Below are 17,765 nucleotides of genomic sequence, written 5' to 3' on the forward strand. Positions count from 1 at the left end.
AGACAGGTCGCTCGACCTAAAAAGGCCTTATTTATTTTATATGTACCCTTGTTTATTACATGTTTGAGCTCTGCCACACTTAAAGCATTAGTGAACTATAGATACAATATTTCTATGTGTTGCAAAGTACGCTGCATCCTGCATCTGGACCCTATTAAGACCCCTGCATTTTGTACCTTAAACATACACCCCTCAAACTCTGCGCCAGCCCCCACAACAGCACCCCTATTAACATTAAATACATACATACATAGCTTTAAACTCAAGCCTTCAACACAGCCTTTATTCATTTTAAATACATTTCCATTACATTTGACGTCTTGTAAAAAACTTCATTGGCACCATTATTCACATTAAACACAATACATCGCCTTAAACATTAACAGTTTACAAAGTACTATTTAGCATTTTCAAAACTACAGTTTTGTATACTTTAAATACCACATAAACATACATCCTTGCGCCATGCTTTATTTACCTTCCTTAAACTGTCACAGGCTGCTTCAATTTGGGAGAAGTTGCTCAGGTCCATTCTCGCCTTAAGTTCCAAGGGTTGGCTCTGTGCCTCCAACACAATCCACACAAGTCGCTCCCCAAGGGTGTTGAAGGGCTTGTTGGTGCAGAAATCCTCAAAGTGCAGCAAAACAATCCAGGCCAGGCACTCCCAAAGGTTTCTTGACTTGGTTGTTGGTGAAGGAGTCCACAAGGTGCAGCAAAAGCAATCCACGCCAGTCGCTCCCAGAGGTTTTTTGAATGGGTGTTTGACAGTGTTCCTTAAGGGCCTTTTTATACCTGTCCATGCATGCTAATTAGAAGCCCCCACACCCTTTATGACTTGAGGGGGGGTTTAGAACAATGTCATGGGGGTCTTTGGACGGGAACTATTTTTTCTATCCTTGTACAGTTTATGCTGTATACATCTGTTAATTACACTCATGGCCTATCTTGGGAAGAGTAGGGTTATCACCCGTGCTTGGGGCCATCGCAAACATATCTAAATATTCTGGACACTTTTATAATGGGCCTCATATGTTAAAGCTGTTTGGTCCTTCTCCTGGGAAGTAGGGACCCCCGGGAACCGGCTCTTGTCCCAGCACTAAACCCATCACCCGTCATCTTTCCAACCAGAATTGTCAAATTTGGGACTAGCCTGTCAAAATTCCTGCCAGCATGTCAAGTTTGGGACTAGGCTGTCATCTTTCCTGCCAGAGCTGTCAAGTTTGGGACCAGGGGCTTTGGGGTGTGTGAATTACATCCTAACAGTTGGCATCCTGTTGCAGGTTCTCATGGGAAGCCTTGCCTCTACACGACATCTGTCTTTTTCAACATCCCAAAGCTCAGGGGTTGCTGTGGTTTATTATTTTATAACAGGCCCAAGCCTTCCTGGGAAAGTGAACATGGCTTGTGCTTTTTAAAACACACTATGGGTTTCCCAACAGTTACATTTTAAAAGCTCCCCCTTTTCTTTAAACATAAAAAAAACACCTCCCACACACTGGGATGGGGACTCAGGCCTGCTCAGCAGCTGTTCAGCCTGCAGCTGTCTGCAACCCCCCAGTTTTAAACATGCACAGACATTTCCAGCCTACATGCACACACTTTCCTATGCACTTTTAAACATGTACACAATTACCTCATGTTTTGCAGCCATACCTGTTACTTCTTGGGAATATCCCTACATGTCACCCCCCTTTTAAAACCAGGCCTGTTTAAGGCCAGGGACTGTTTAAGGCCTGGGTTTTGCTGCCATACTTGTCAAATTTTTAAGACTAACCTGTCACATTTAAGACTAGGATTTTCCTGCCAGAGCTGTCACTTTTGCGACCAGCTTGAAGTGGATGTGAAGGTATCACTATACACTACTATGGAGCAATCTTTCCTCTGGAGACCAAAGACCCTTGATTTCCAGATCCCCCAGATGAGAGCCCCAGCCTAGGGTAGAGGCATCCTTTATCACTGTGGCCACCGATAGAGGAAGATGAAAGGGTTTTCCTTGAGACAGATTGCCCTCCACGCTCCACCAAGACAGATCCGCGCAGCTTCCCTGCAGATCCTGACTAACTCCCTGAGATCTCCGATGTGCTGATACCACTGCCTAAGGAGACACCACTGGTGCGGCCTCATGTGCCAGCGTGCATGGTTGACCAACAGAATGCAGGAAGCAAACAGATCGAGTAGGCGAAGGACCTTCAGAACTGGAACAACTGCTCCATTGTGAAACAAAGGTATCATTTCCTGAATTTATTTTATTTTATTTTGAGAGTTTTATATAGCGCTGGCTAGACCAGGAGGTATCAGAGCGCTTTACATAAGGTTCCACAGAAATTAGAAAATTACTACAGTTACATGTTACATCAGCCACTAGAATTCTTTTTTTTCTTTTTCAAGAGAGTAGAAGACGAAATAAATGGAGCTTAAAAGGGTAAGGGGGTATAGATAAATATATGCGACACATTAAAGAGCGAGAAGGGAAGACAAATAGAGTGGATAGGGGGAGAGGAGGAGTGAGAAGGGAGAGGAGAGGTAAACGGTAGGAGAGACGAAGGAAAAATCTGCCCAATGACCGACTGGGTAGGTGACAGCCGAGGAGGGAATCCACAGCCAGTCTCCCCTTTAGCTCCCAAGGTAGCTCCATCGGGCATCAGTCAGATAGCTAGGTTTCTAGGTTACATCAGTTACAGGTTACATTGGTTGCTCGAAACATTTAAATAGCCTATAAGACCAGATTGATGACGCGAGGAAAGGAAAAGGGGTAAGGGTAAAATAGAAACGAGGAAAAAGATACAACGGGGAGACGAAGGAAAAAGTCTGCCCAATGTCCGGCTGGGTAGGTGATGACTGGGTGGGAAGTCCATAGCCCATCTCCTCTGTAGCTATCAAGTTATCTCCACCGGACATAGGTCAAAGTGCTAGGTCTCCACTGTCGGTGTCAGACCATAAATTGCAAGTTACATCATTACAAAAGGTTACACAGTTATTAGAGCCTGGCAACATAGTGACAAGTAAGATCGAGACAAACAAAAAGGACATATACGTAAGGGAACAAGAGGGCAAGGGGATATATTCAGGAAAGGAGGGCGTAAGAGCAGGGGAAGAGCAGGGAAAGTAGAGAGAATGGAAGAGGGGAAGAGGGGGGAGGTTGATAAAACATAGCATGCAAAGGGGGGGGTGGCGGGGATACAAACCGGTAGATGAGTCAGAGCTGCGTCCAAAGTCCAGTAAACTGCGATACCAGGGGAAGTGGTATCATTTCCCCATCTCTGTTGCAAGAGGCTCCCTAAATGCAGTGGACTCTCTCGGAGGGGTCACTGAGACTCCAAGGCCTACAAACTGGATCCTTCCCCAAAAAGGGGAGAGGGAGTGCTTTGGCAAGGGGTGCCATACCATACCTCAACTGTGAGTGGCTCCCTAGGCACTGTGGACTCTCTCAGCGGGTTCACTGAGACTCCAGAGTATAAATCTTGGATCTTTCCCCAACAAGGAGAGAAGGAGTGCTTAGTTAAAGGGTACAAAAAGGACAGGGGGGCTAGGCGGTGTAGCGGGCAAAGGGAAATATTCAGTTGAGAGGGGATAGGAGCAAAGGAAGTGTCGAGAATCCTTAGAGGAGGAGGAAAAGCTCGACACACAGTGGTATCCAGTACTGCCCCTATGAACAGGTTGCGCTGAGAGGGCACCAGGTGAGATTTGGGCACATGTATTGAAAAACTCAATTTGAACAACAGCTGAGTTGTCACCTGCAGATGACGACGCACCATCTCTGGCGACTTTGCCTTCAGAAGCCAATCGTCCAGGTGGGGGAAAAATCGGGATCCCAACCTCCTGAGATGGGCAGCCACCACCGCCATCACCTTGTTGAAGACTCGAGGTGCAGTAGTAAGACGAAACGGAAAGACCGAAAACTGGTAGCGTTGCGAACCAACCGTAAACCAGAGATACTTCCTGTGCGACTTCAGGATTAGGTCGTGAAAATACGCATCCTGCAAGTCGATGGACACCATCTAGTCTTCCTGTTGCAGCGCCTGAAGAACCTGCGCTAGGGTCAGCATCTTGAACCTCTTCTACTTGAGAAATAGATTCAAGATTTTGAGATCCAGGCTTGGTCGTAACCTGCCATCCTTCTTGGGAATCAGAAAATACCGGGAGTAGCATCCCTGACCCCTTTCCTGCTCGGGACCACCTCTAGCGCATCTTTTTGTAACAGGACAAGAACCTCCTTCTGAAGAAGAAGTAAATGATCCTCAGTGCAAAACTCTTGGCAAGGGGGTAAGGAGGAGGGTATTCCCTGAAGGTAAGGGCATACCTATTTTCTACCAGATCTAAAACCCAAAGGTCAGTAGTGACCAATTTCCTATCCTGTAGAAAATGGGTATGCCGACCCCCCACAGGACCTGCATGATCCAGGATGGTGGATCTAGGGCTGCTTTCCTGCACTACCGGAGGGGTTGGGGAGGTAGAGGAGGAAGAGGAAGAAGGCTGGCGAGCCGCTCCACAAAGGCAACCTCTACCTTTACCCCTGTAGGACTTGTAAAAGGGGTTTTGTTGCTGTTGCTGCTGCTGTGGCTGACGGAAACCACGAAAAGAAGACTTTCCATAAACACTGTATCTTGTATAGTCATAACCCTTTGCCTGAGTCTGTAGACCCAAGGATTTCGCTGTGGCCTTACTGTCTTTGACCCTTTGCAGAGCAGAATCAGCTTTTTCTCCAAAAAGCCTAGACCTGTCAAAAGGAAGATTGGGAAGGGCAGCCTGTACATCAGGAGAAAACCAACAAGACCTTAGCCATGCATGCCTTCTCGTAGCAATGGATGAGCCCATCACACTGGCAACAGAATCTGCTGTTTCCAGGCCAGACTGGATGACTTGGCGAGCCGCAGCCTGTGAGTCTGCCAATACCTCACTGAAATTTCCCCGATCTTCCTCAGATAATTTCGGAAGAAGTTGTTTGGCAAAGTCCATAAGGGAATGAATGTATCTACCCAACAAACAGGTAGCGTTACTGGGCTTCAAAGCCATACTCGCTGAAGAGAAGACCGGCAAGAGTGGTTCAACCACAGAGGACGGAGAACGGAGAATGAAGCACCTCCGTGAGCAAATTAGGCTTATACTCAGCCATAGGGAGCTGCAGTTCCAAGAGCTCTGCCACCTTCCTTATCACAGTGTGGTAAGGTGCAACTTCCTTTGAGGGGGAAGCTTTCAGTGAAGCAAAGTCCCACTCCGGGGAGGTGTCAAGTCCACCTACCTCACACAGACCCTCGAACATATCCTCAGACTCATAAATTTCACCTTCCTCCATCTCTTCAGCCTGGTACTGCTCCTCCTCTATCAACCTCTGCACTTCTCTCCTCAAGCGCATCTACGGTTGCAGCATCGGCGGCGTCAATGGCTCCGGGAGCGGCGTCGAAGGAGGATCCACAGCAGCAACCGGCGACAAACTAATCCAAGAAGAAGGTTTGCAGGATGGAGCCGGGGACTGCACATACGGCGTCGACATCCTCGGAGCTGGGCACTGCCAGGACGGCGTTGTCGGCATGAATGGTACGTAGGGTGCCGGAGGATATTGGTGAGGCACACCCAAATTAAATGCCAGAGGACCCACGGGACCCGAAGGTGCACCAGAAGGGTATGAGGCCCTGGCAAACACGCCATACATCTCATTTAAAAAATGCGAGGGATTCAAACCCAGCCCCGGAAATTGAAGATACTGAGCCGGTTCGAGATCCAATCAAGGCACCTTCGGAGTCGGAACCACCGGGGTCACAGGTGGAGCCGCAGGAGCTTTAGCATCAGCCAGATTCGACAAACCTTCCATAATCGGGAAAAGGAGAATGGGTCGCAGTCACTTGAAGAGACACTGAAGGGGAAGGAGAGACTAGGGGCAATATGTAGGTAATCTACATTTACAGATTTTTAAAAAACCAAATTTTACCGATTTGGTATTTCAGAATCAGTAAATGGTATGTAGGAAACAATTCGGTAAATATTACCGAATCGGTACAATTCGGTATTTACCGATTCGGTAATTCCCATTCTTTCCTTTGGGCCTGGAGGCCCATAGAAATGAATGGGAAGCCATTCACTATTAAAGATTCGGTAAATACCGATTCGGTAATAGGGGGCACATATTCTAGGGTGGCAGGGTGTCACATTGACACCCTGTTGCACCCCTGAATCGTGCATGTGTGCACATGTGGCAGACATACATGCCCTAAGGGCATGTATGTCTGCCACATGGCACATTTAAAAAAGCACAAAATTGCTTTTTTAAAGGTTTTCGATATTTACCACCAACTTGTAGTTGGTGGTAAATAACTAATCCTGAATGCAAGAAGGCACTCACTTGAGAGCCTCCTACATAGCTTTTTGGATTCGGTAATTACAGATTCCTTAAAATAAGCAATCAGTATTTTACCGATTCCTTAAGGAATCGGTAATTACCGAATCCTTAAACCTGCCTCCTACATCTCAAACCCTAAATCCCGGTCGGTAACGGCCAAAATTCGGTAATTTCGGCCGACCGGTATTGGGCTACCTACATATGGCCCTAAGTCCTTTTCACAACAAGGAGCCGGAGAAGGCGACTTCAAAACCACAGCCTTCGACGAACGGCACCGAGATCCATGCCTCTTCTTCTTCTTGCTTCCTCTTTGAGCCATGTGAAGTAGACTTCGAATGTTTTCAACCCCTTTTTACGTCTCGGCTAGCGTAGGCTGCGCACATGTGCAGTCTCGCTGGCGAGATTTTATGTTTCTTAGTAGCGAGGGTAAACCCCGCCCCTCTTCTCCATTGGCTGGCTTCCTAAACGGCGGCCAGCCATTGGAGAAGAGGTTTTAGTGACGTCATTTTTTCCAGCTAAGCCCCGTCTTTTTGGGATTAAGGGGTGTGTTTTTCCGTTTCTTTCTCTCCTCTTTCCATTGGCTGGAATGCAAACAACAAGTCAAAAACACGCCCGTTGTTTTACATTCCAGCCAATGGAGAAGAGGGGAGAAAGAAAATCACGCCCCCTAACCTGCAAAGGACGGGGCTTAGTGACAAATGGCGTGCGCTTGTTGATGTGTTTCACCGCTTACACTATAGTCTCTCTGCACAGTTACACTGGGCCACCAAGCGCCCCTCTCACCCCGAGCTCTGCAGGTCCTTGGGCCAGTGTGCCCACTGCTTCTCCGCCCTTGTGCCTCAGCTTGTGCGGGAGCAGAGAGGCCGTCTGGGGTCCTGCGCACGCCCGTGCTCCCGGGTAGCTGCTTCTGGGCTCAGAGGGCTGCGGGGCCGGATCTACTTAAGGCTGGTACGGGGCTGTGTGTGTGGCGCTGGCTCCAGGAGGGCCAGAAGGTGGGCACGGGTCCCCTGGTGGCAGCGGTCTGCGGAGGGAAGCAGCGGGGGCCGGGTGTTCCACAGGCGCTGCGCGGGGCCCGGGAGGGCAGTACAGGGCGCAGAGCGAGGCCCTCAGCCGCTCGTTCTCCCGCAGCAGCTCCAGCGCCCGGGCCTCAAGCTGCAGCTCCTGCAGCCTTCGGCGCGGCCTGGAGTGCCGCACTGCCTCGTTGTTGCGCTGCTGACAGCTCCGGTAGGCGGTCTCCTTTTGCTCCTCCGGGGTAAACTCCCACGGGCGCCGTGGTGCGCCTTGCCGCCTCTGCAGAGGTCGCACGCACAGCAGGGGCCGGCCCAGGTAGTCTAGCGGGTTGCCGCCCTCCCAGAGTGGCGGAGCTGGGTAGCAGCGGGCTGCAGCCGAGTTTAGTTCACGATTCTCCACTGTAAATACCGCCGACCTTTTCTGTGGCACGGGTTGAATGAGCCCGTCTGGGTCTCTCCTGAGCTCTACATCGACCTCCTCTCGCAAGGTGCTCACCCTCTCGTCCATAAACAGCTGCTCATTTAACTCGTCGAACTACTGAATAACACAGACATTAATGCAAAGTGGCCCTTCTGCCCGGAGCATGACCCTATATATGTTGCATCGGCACCTGGTGAACCCCTGACCCGCCCTGCACCCCTCTCCCTTGTCCCACTGACACCCACCCATCCCCTGACACTTCTTCCTAAGAGTCTTGCATGGAGGTGAAATAAATTATGTTACAGATAACCAGGGTTTCCTGGCGGGAGCGTGGTTAGTTTAAAATAGATTTTTGTACGCAAACCTGCGATGTTGGAACTGAAACCAAAGTGTCAGCACAGACACACGCCCGAGCTGCTCTCCTGCTCCCAGGCCCCGGCACCTGGCTCCTTGTGATCTGCTCGATTATGTTAGTTAAGGTATAATAGTTTACTAGGTCAGAACTCCTGCTGCAGAAATTTTTAATGCTGAACGTTTGTGCGCAATCTTAGCGAAAAGAAACTGGGAATTCTTGCATTTGTAATTCTGTTTAGCGCACTTAAAAAACAAAAATGGCACCGCTACGTCTTAATGTGCATGCACGTTTAGGGATTAAGTTGCAAATACCAGCTTGGTGGGCATCAAAAAAGGCAAGCTGTGTATGTGTCTTACCAACCTTTCATCAGCCATTACCAATAATGCATTCAACCTGGGGTTTTCGCTATGGGTTTTGACCGAAAACATGAGCATCGCCAGTAAAATCTCAAACTTCAAAACGGGGTTTTGTGTAATCGAAGGACAATAATTGGAGTTGCTAATTTCCTTTACTCTTGGGCTTCTTTTGTTGGGGTATGTGTGTGGCTCTGTGTGTGTGTGGCTCTGTGTGTGTGTGGCTCTGTGTGTGTGGCTCTGTGTGTGTGTGGCTCTGTGTGTGTGTGGCTCTGTTGTGTGTGTGTGGCTCTGTTGTGTGTGTGTGGCTCTGTTGTGTGTGTGTGGCTCTGTTGTGTGTGTGTGTGTGGCTCTGTTGTGCGTGTGTGTGTGGCTCTGTTGTGTGTGTGTATGGCTCTGTTGTGTGTGTGTGTGGCTCTGTTGTGTGTTTGTGTGGCTCTGTTGTGTGTGTGGTTCTGTTGTGTGTGTGTGGTTCTGTTGTGTGTGGCTCTGTTGTGTGTGTGTGTGGCTCTGTTGTGTGTGTGTGTGTCTGCATAACAATTACACTTGCCACATTTCTTACTAACCCTCTCTCATCTTCTTTCTTTCTCTCTATCTCCTCTGTGTGTGTGTCTCTGTGTGTGTGCAGCTCTGTGTGTGGGAGGGGGCTCTGTGTGTGTGTGGCTCTGTGTGTGTGTGGCTCTGTGTGTGTGTGGCTCTGTGGTGTGTGGCTCTGTGGTGTGTGGCTCTGTGGTGTGTGGCTCTGTGGTGTGTGGCTCTGTGATGTGTGGCTCTGTTGTGTGTGTGGCTCTGTTGTGTGTGTGGCTCTGTTGTGTGTGTGGCTCTGGTGTGTGTGTGTGTGGCTCTGTTGTGTGTGTGTGTGTGGCTCTGTTGTGTGTGTGCGTGTGTGGCTATGTTGTGTGTGTCTGGCTCTGTTGTGTGTGTGTGGCTCTGTTGTGTGTGTGTGTGTGTGTGTGGCTCTGTTGTGTGTGTGTGGCTCTGTTGTGTGTGTGTGGCTGTTGTGTGGGTGGCTCTGTTTTGTGTGTGTGTGTGTGTGGCTCTGTTGTGTGTGTGTGTGGCTCTGTTGTGTGTGTGTGGTTCTGTTGTGTGTGTGTGTGTGTGGCTCTGTGTGTGTGTGTGTGTGGCTGTATAACAATTACACTTTTCTTACTAACCCTCTCTCATCTTCTTTCTTTCTCTATCTCACTTTCTCTTTCTGTTATTTTTTGCTCTTTTCCTACTCTACTCTATACAAGTATACTCTCTATTAATCAACTAGTCACTCTCTAATAACTATTCATCACTGCTAATACTCTCTACTACTCTCTAATGCTTACCTATTGCCATTGTAAATGACAATACCATATATTTATCGGTTTAAAAAAAACCAATAAATAAAAAAAATGACATTTGCAATGCCAATAGCTCTAACTTTAACAAAGACGAGACCATTGCATTGTAAATTTTTGTTTCTTTTTTCACTTCAGCCATGTACAGCTTGGCTTCCAGTTCCTTCAAGGCCTTCGGGTTAATTTTTCTACAGCAAGAACAGCCCTCGACGTCGTGATCTAATGATAAACACCACAGACAGTCCTCGTGGGGGTCAGTGATCGACATATGACCCCCGCACTTAGAGGGCTTGAAACCAGACTTCCTCAGAGTAGACATGGCAAAACCACAGAAGGAAATAAGCCAAAATACAAAGTATCTAGCAGAAAGTATGAAGAGTCCCAGAAAAACCGTTAGCGTCGACAGCGCGGAAAAAAGGGAACTGACATCATCACGCCGACGTGGCCCTCTTATGGCTCCAGTGACGCGTGCGGAGCCATAGGTGTGACGACCTTGTTGGCGTGGAGAGCTAGGGAAAAGTTTCCGCGGTACGCTGGCTCAGGGGATATTCATAAGGTGAGGAATCCACAGGCAGATGTATCCATCAGAAATCCAGTACCGCACCAGACGTAATATTCACCCTATCCCGATATTTGTTTGCAGAAGGGATTGTATGAAACAAAACTGAACTAAAACTGTGACGTTGCAACGAACAATGCACTTTACTTGGAAGAGTACTCCGAATTGTTTTAACAAAATCGTTATTTTAACCGTATACATAGAGGTTTAGCTGATTTTAAACATTTATATAACAGGGTGACGTATTGAAATACTTAGTGATCGGTTAACACTTTTTATTTTGTGACTACGCATTTTTCGAGATTATATATATAGCACTTGATGAATTTTAGTTTATATTTAACAGATGTTCAATATGTGTACACAGTATTAATAAGCATAGGCACCCGAAAATAAAAAAATTGTTGTGTGAAACTTTTAAAGCCTTTGGCCGAAATAAAGTATTTCAACCAAACAACATTCAAGATGGTGCCCACATAGAATGTCATACGCATGCAACACTACAAAGACGATTCGGCTATTGGGGACAGTATCTGATCTTAACAGAGTGGCAAACTACTATTTCTTTCACTCTAATAAAGTAGCACATTTTGAAACTATGTAGTTTATTTTAGATCTGATTGGTGGTGTAGCTAGATAGAAGGACACTTCGCACTGCAGATTTTTAAGACACCTATGACTTGAACAGTTACATTAGGTAAACGGCTTGTTAAGGATCACATGGTTAGGGGATTATAATCTGTAATGTACTCTATTTAAGATACGATCAAGTCGATGGATTCTATAACTTTATGAGGGAGATCATAAAAATGCAGTGGTGGATAGATTAACAATTATTCTGAACCCTGAGGAAGTAATGCATGAAAGTATATAGATTAAAAATATTTTACAGGACTGTAGATTTATAGATTGTTTTAAATGGATTGAAGTCTAATATTGGAGGAAGCTGTGATTTGAAAGACTCCTTTTTGCAAATAGGTGAGCCTTATGTCTTTTAAGCACCCTAACATAAACACTGAATTTTTTTTAAGGAATCAAGATTTTGGTTTATCTTCACAGCACACACGCCTTTGCATACACTATGAAACTGGTTATTGCTTCACATCTGGCATTTTGCTGTGAAACTTAGTGGGCATACTAATGTTATATTTGACACATGGGTGACTTACCTAAACGTGACTCTGGCTGTGAAGTATATAGCAGAATAACGCAAGTCCCTTTTAAAGTCTTCGGATTGTTTGCCCGATGAATCACGTTAAGCAGAGGATTTGGTCTGTCTGTGAATAGAGTAACTTTGGTTTACACATTTAATGGTCTCTAGTTCTGATGAAGCCTGTAATGGCTTACTACAACAATTTACGGACTAAAGAAGAACTGGGAAACCAACAGTGACTGGAACTACTTAATTAAAGGGGTGCTCAAGGGTGATTTGTGCAACTTATTCTGGAGTAGTTTCGTCAAGTTTTGATTAGCGTAAGAAACGCAACAGAGGGTAAGAAAGCACTGAGCACGCATAGAGAAAGGTCAAAAACAGGAATGCCATAAATGAGTGGGTGCTTGCCTTCAAACATATCTGCGTAGCTGCATACTCAGTTTCAAACTCTTTTGCAATACAGCAGCTTCATACACACTGTCCAGGTCTTTAGCAAACAAACTTACAGCCACAAAAATTTAGACTGTTTGCGATCAGGAAAATAAAATATATGGCAAATGACATATCATAGTAATTGAATATTATTTGATATTGTGCCATAAATTAACAGCATTACTTTTAACCATTATTTATCCTACTTCACTTTTGTTAGCACAGAAAGATAACCAACAACTTACAGAGCCAACACAATGGCTTCTAAACCTGCTGGACGAGGATTATGATATAGAAAAACGACATGATGGTTATCTTCATACAGTTAATACCATGCTAATAATACACATGCTACCAGTTCAAACTGTGCTACTCACTCCTATAGCTAAACAAAAGTCACAGCAACACCAAAACACAGTCCCTAGGCTGCTTACTAATAAATGCTTGATCACTGTGAAACAAGCACTACATCTATGATCTACTCACTGACGCACAATCTGACTTACTCTTCATAACTGAATCATGGTTGGGAGGGGACATGTCTTCAGTGTTGCATTAATCCATTTCTCCAGGCTATCAAACTGTCACACAAAATCTCATACGTGAAATAGGAGGTGGACTAACTGTTATATTCAGGTAAATAATAAATCTCACCAAAGCTGACATTTCCATACAAGGTTATGAGACCCTCATCACCAGATGCAACTCTACACCAACTTCCTCTAATAACTTTATCCTCCTCTTTACAGACCACCACCAAACAATATAACATTTCTAGGCACGTTTCTAGACTCTAATTCAAACCTTATGGCACTCCACTCCAACCTAGGCATCCTTGGTCATCTAAACAATAGGTTTGACAAACCCAAAATGCCACATCCAAAAACTATCATCAGTGGCCTAGATACACTGAACTTACATCAGATCGTCTACAAACCCACACACACCGCTGGACACATCCTAGATATGGTTTTTGCAAATTCAGAACAGGTTACCTTTCAAATTACTCCAGTCACATGTTCAGACTTTCCAACACCACAAATCAACATAACTATGGCTACCTCCATGCATTCACTTATAGACCATGGAACAAACTCAATCTTGAATTCTTAGAACCACAACTAACTTCTATCACAGAGCTAGACAAAATAAAGTCTGTTCAAAAACTTCATGAGTGGCTCCCGGAAGCTTTTGATAACCCAATACCGCTAATAACAACAAAACAGGACAAAAGAAAACAAGTACCATGGAGGAATGCAGACCTGAACGAGATAAAACAACAAATTTCAATGCTGCAATACAACCGGCCAAAACAAATAGTAATCAAGACAAACTTCAGCTACACAAACTTAACAGAATATACAAGTCAATAATCAGAAAAGCTAAACCAGCATTTTCAATGCAATAGGTTTAAGCTATTGGCATTGTAAATGACAATGCCTTTTATTTATGTGTTTTTTAAAGCAACACTTACATAACAGGCATTGTCGTTTTTATTGCCTATAGCTCAAACTCTCTGCTATATCTACAAACTTTTTTTTAAAAATCTGTAACTTGTAAAGCTTCTCTCTGCAAGCAGGCTATTACTGCTTGGCGGCATGTTCTTATAGCTTGACGCTTAAAGGTCTGCTTTAACAGACTTCTGCGTTCAGCTGACAAAGCTGGCCAACTACAAACAATATGGCAAATATCTTCTCTCTTATAGTTGCAGATGTGGCATGCCATTTCACTACTCCACTTTTTCCAAGCAGATGTGTCACTGCAAAATTGAAAATCACCAAGCCAGTCTCATAAGCTTCAGCTTAGCATTTAAACCATTCAGGTCCCCTAGATAATTCGGAGGGTGTAACTTGCCATATGTTGCAATTACCATCCATGCGTGGGATCTTTTTGCCAAAGCCTCTCTATCCAATAGTGATGACATTTTTTTACTGCACCCATTAGCACCCATTAATAACTGGGTTAAGGTCCATAGTTGTTCTGCCTTAAATGTAGATAAAGCCAAATTAAAACATTCATGGGCTTGCGTGTGTTTACAATCACTTATTGCCTCCCAAACAACTGTCATAAGTGTGGAAATATTATCAATTCCAAGTTTGTGGCAGAATTTAAAATATGCCCCTAAGCTATTTAAGTACTGACTTCTAAGCCCAAACTGTAAACAAATTTGTGCTGGCGATACCGGCTGAGGGAGATTGGACAGGCGACGATACGTTCCTGTCACAAGTTTATCTATGAGGTTATCAGCCTTTCCTCTTAAAATCCCCATGCCGTATGTCAAAGATGGAACATGTTTACCTAACATAACTTGTAATAGTGGCTTGAGGGACAGCCCTTTTAAACTATTCCGCAGGGAAGCAAATGCTTCAGTTAAAGAATTATTACTTCTTTGTAGTGCAGCACACGGATTCTTAAATGAGCACCTTGCATCTAGTAAGATACCCAAATATTTATAGTCTCAAGAAGACTCCAGCACAGACCCTTCTATGCTGAGTATAAGGCGATCCCTCGACAGCAACATGATTTAGTCTTGTTTAAGTTGACCATTAACCCATGGGACGAAGCATACAAAGCAGTTTCGCTAATTAACTGCTGCGGAACCCACCTTTATTAGCTCAGCAGACCAATATCGTCAGTGTACAATAGGTGGGAGACCTTAAAACCATACGAGACAAGCACTCTCCTTGGAATAGAAAAAGGTCTCCCGAATCCACTTGAACAGAAAGTTCAATTCACTATTCCAATGGTAAAAAACCTTTGATTGTGAAGCTCTAAGGTTTAATTTTGCGATGTATTCTTCATTCTTTCAAACATAGATACATCTTGGGATGTTCTTCCTTTCTGTTATTATTCAATAATAATCACTGGGACGGTTACCCAACAATATTTATGTCCAATGTATTTTGGGATTTTCTATTCCAAGGAGCGTGCTTGTCTCATATGCTTACATTATCCTCAGACTCGGGAGGACCAACCCGATTGTACCACTCACCTGTTCACATCTATTACGTTTACCACCTAGGAGTGCGCTTCTCTGCTTATCAACTTTAGACCTTGAAACCAGCCACCAGTTTTTTTGCCCCAAATTGCGGATTCTCCGTGTAAAGTGCTTGGGGTAGACCGTTCGGCCCCAGGGCACCATCCAGCCAGCTGTTGCTAATAACTGTCTCCACCATTTTAGGGTAGATCTCAATAGGCGAGTGTTCCCTAGTATAATTACAAGTGGATGATTCTGGTAAGCCAGTTGCTAAATATATACCTCCTGACATAATGCCCTGGTGTTTTTCCCACGCTTCTTCAGATATATTTGACATTAATTGTTGAAATTTCCTACTGGTGGATTGATTTGCCAATCTCCAAAATTCTACTGCGTCTTTACGTTTAGCGGCATAGTGGATTTTACACCAGTACTGATCAAGCTCGGTTTCTTTTTAGGGCCCAAAAAGCTTTTTTGTAGAGCGTCCTTAGTTAAGGTAAAGTCTCACACCGTACTCTAGTGGACTGATTATTTCTTAGGATCCTCAGAGCGTGATTCAATTTCTTTTTGGCTGTTATAAGTTGCGCCGAAATTTTCTTGGGAAGTGAAGTAGCTGTTGTACTCTGACTGTGTGCGGAACAACGTTTTTCCCTACTAGGCACTTTGAAAATTAGTCACAGAGGATTTTGATCTACAGCATAAAAGTCTTCCTACAACTCTCTTGCTTGGGTTCAACTTTCTCCATACAGGCTACCGACCACAGTAGCTTTTTTATAATTTTGACCCATGGGGTAGCCTACTTCCGGAGCGGATTGGTCGCGTGAGGTGATGTTTAAGTTAAAACTGATCATTTGCGATTGGTGGTAGCTTTCTAGCCTATTACCCAAACTATAGCTTATGCCCATATGATATAGTGGTAGTGATACTAAGGAGTAGTCTATAACTGCTTGGGATTTGGCCGAGTGGTGAAATGGCTGTTTCGCAATGTCCGGAGGCGTCCGCCTGTTCAATACTCATCAGCGTTCGTGTTCCAAGGTACGCACTGCATCCTTCCCCATTCTAGAAGATTGTTGTTTAAATGCTTTGTTCGTCGAAATATGCCAAATGTGGTTGATGATATCCATTATTTGATCCCTAGGCGTTACCTGAAAAAGATTCATATTAAAGTCTCCCGACAGGAGAATCAAAGGAACTGGATTCGTTACACATTGAGCTGATATGAGACTCATATAATTTCTATAGATTATTTTTTCCTACTTCCGAGTGGGTGAAAGTAAGCATTTATCATCCACAGGGGGGCACGTTAGCTGGGAGGACGGGCCAAAGCTTAATCGCTTGTATGTTCGGGTGGTCAATTCCGACGTCTTCAATTTTGATATTAAGATCCACTGCAACAAACAATGCCAAGCCCCCTGCAACACGCCCCATCGATTTTGTTTCCATTGCTGGTTTGCTGTAGCATAGGTATGCTGGAAGATTAATTTTCCCTAGTGCTCAAGTCTCTGGTAATAGTCCTATTTGATAACTTCTAATGAAGGTTAGGAATTCCTTATCATCTATCTTTGCAGACAATCCCTCAATATTCCATGAGCAAATGCCAACCTTGTTCACTTTATGGCTAGCAAGTAAGCAATTTTTCTGTCAAATACTAGGTTCTTCGTTTGTATCGGAAAACAAGGCTCCCGGGTGCCAAGACCAATCTGAATTTTGATATAGGACTTGGCTTGTTATGTCTTCTTCATAACAATAAACAGTGTGGTAGGCTTTTACCCAAAGCAAAATAAAAAACATAATTGAAAAGGTCCTGTAGCGTGGCTGCTAAAGCGAAAGCAGCCCGTTCTTAAATAAATAAATAAGCATGGCTGCTTAATTGAAAGCGGCCCACGCTGTAAAATAAATAACTAAATAAGCGCAGACACTATTGTTATAGCAGACCGTGCTATAAATACAAATAATATAAAAGCAGGTGGCCGGTTGCAAATTAGAGGGTGGAATAGGGGAAGATCATTAAAGAAAATAGTGCTCACTGACGTATAAAGCAAACCGCGTAACAACACAAGAAAAAAGTCCAGTCGTTATGGGAGGTTAAAAATGGAGGCAAGGCAGTACCAAGGAGGAACTATTAAGCATATTCAAAAATGAAAGCCAACGATTTCGCAAGGACAGAACCAGGAGCCAATTGAAAAGATGGGCGGAAAATGGGCGGAGCATCTATACCATGCCTCAATAAAGCATGCTTTGCACAGCATCGCAAGCGCTGCCCAGGCTCAACCTAAAAAGGGTACAATTCAGACAGAATCCAAAATGCTACGTGTCCAAATAAAGAATTTTCTTAAATTCTCACCGAATTTCGTAAACCTAAATGTACAGAAGAAACTCATCTGATGACTAAAGAATTTACTCACATACTAGCAAATCATCACACAACCAAAGAAGACATGTTCGACTCATCTTTAAAACAAAGGAAAACCACCAGCACCAATCCATTTCCAACAATCACTTCCACAAGTGGGCTATCCAAGCCTCTGCATTGCTGCAAACAACCATCACACAGTAAAATTTATGAATCTAGTCAAAGCAAGCATGACAGCTGGCTGCCTTTCTGACCCTTGACCACCACAAATCTTAAAGAACATTTTTCTAACTACCTCTGCTGCCCCACCAGTAAGAAAAATAATCTAATATTTCTTAAGTACCGCAATCTTTCCAGTGAACTTTTAAAAAGCATACATATGCCCATTATAAAAAGAATTTTTTTTAAACCTGGACCCGCATGACCCATACAACTACAGGCCAATTACAAATGGACCTTTCTTGGGCAAACTAATAGAAAGAGCAGCATT

The 17,765-nt window shown here is 44.6% G+C and overlaps 1 protein-coding gene across 7 annotated transcripts in view; it reads right to left on the bottom strand.

Annotated features, from left to right (window-relative positions):
• Window positions 1-17,765, bottom strand: part of KANSL1L (KAT8 regulatory NSL complex subunit 1 like) — a 3,925,143-nt gene that overhangs the window by 3,813,292 nt on the left and 94,086 nt on the right. The window contains exon 2 of one of the 7 annotated variants that reach the window (XM_078680567.1): window positions 11,530-11,637. The exons of the other annotated variants lie outside the window; for them this stretch is intronic. The gene's annotated coding sequence lies outside the window, so the exon portion shown is untranslated. The remainder of the gene's footprint in view (window positions 1-11,529; window positions 11,638-17,765) is intronic. 7 annotated transcript variants of the gene reach the window in all.

Source organism: Lissotriton helveticus, chromosome 3_1 (genome assembly GCF_964261635.1).
Source record: "Lissotriton helveticus chromosome 3_1, aLisHel1.1, whole genome shotgun sequence".
In the NCBI taxonomy this organism is placed as follows: domain Eukaryota; kingdom Metazoa; phylum Chordata; class Amphibia; order Caudata; family Salamandridae; genus Lissotriton; species Lissotriton helveticus.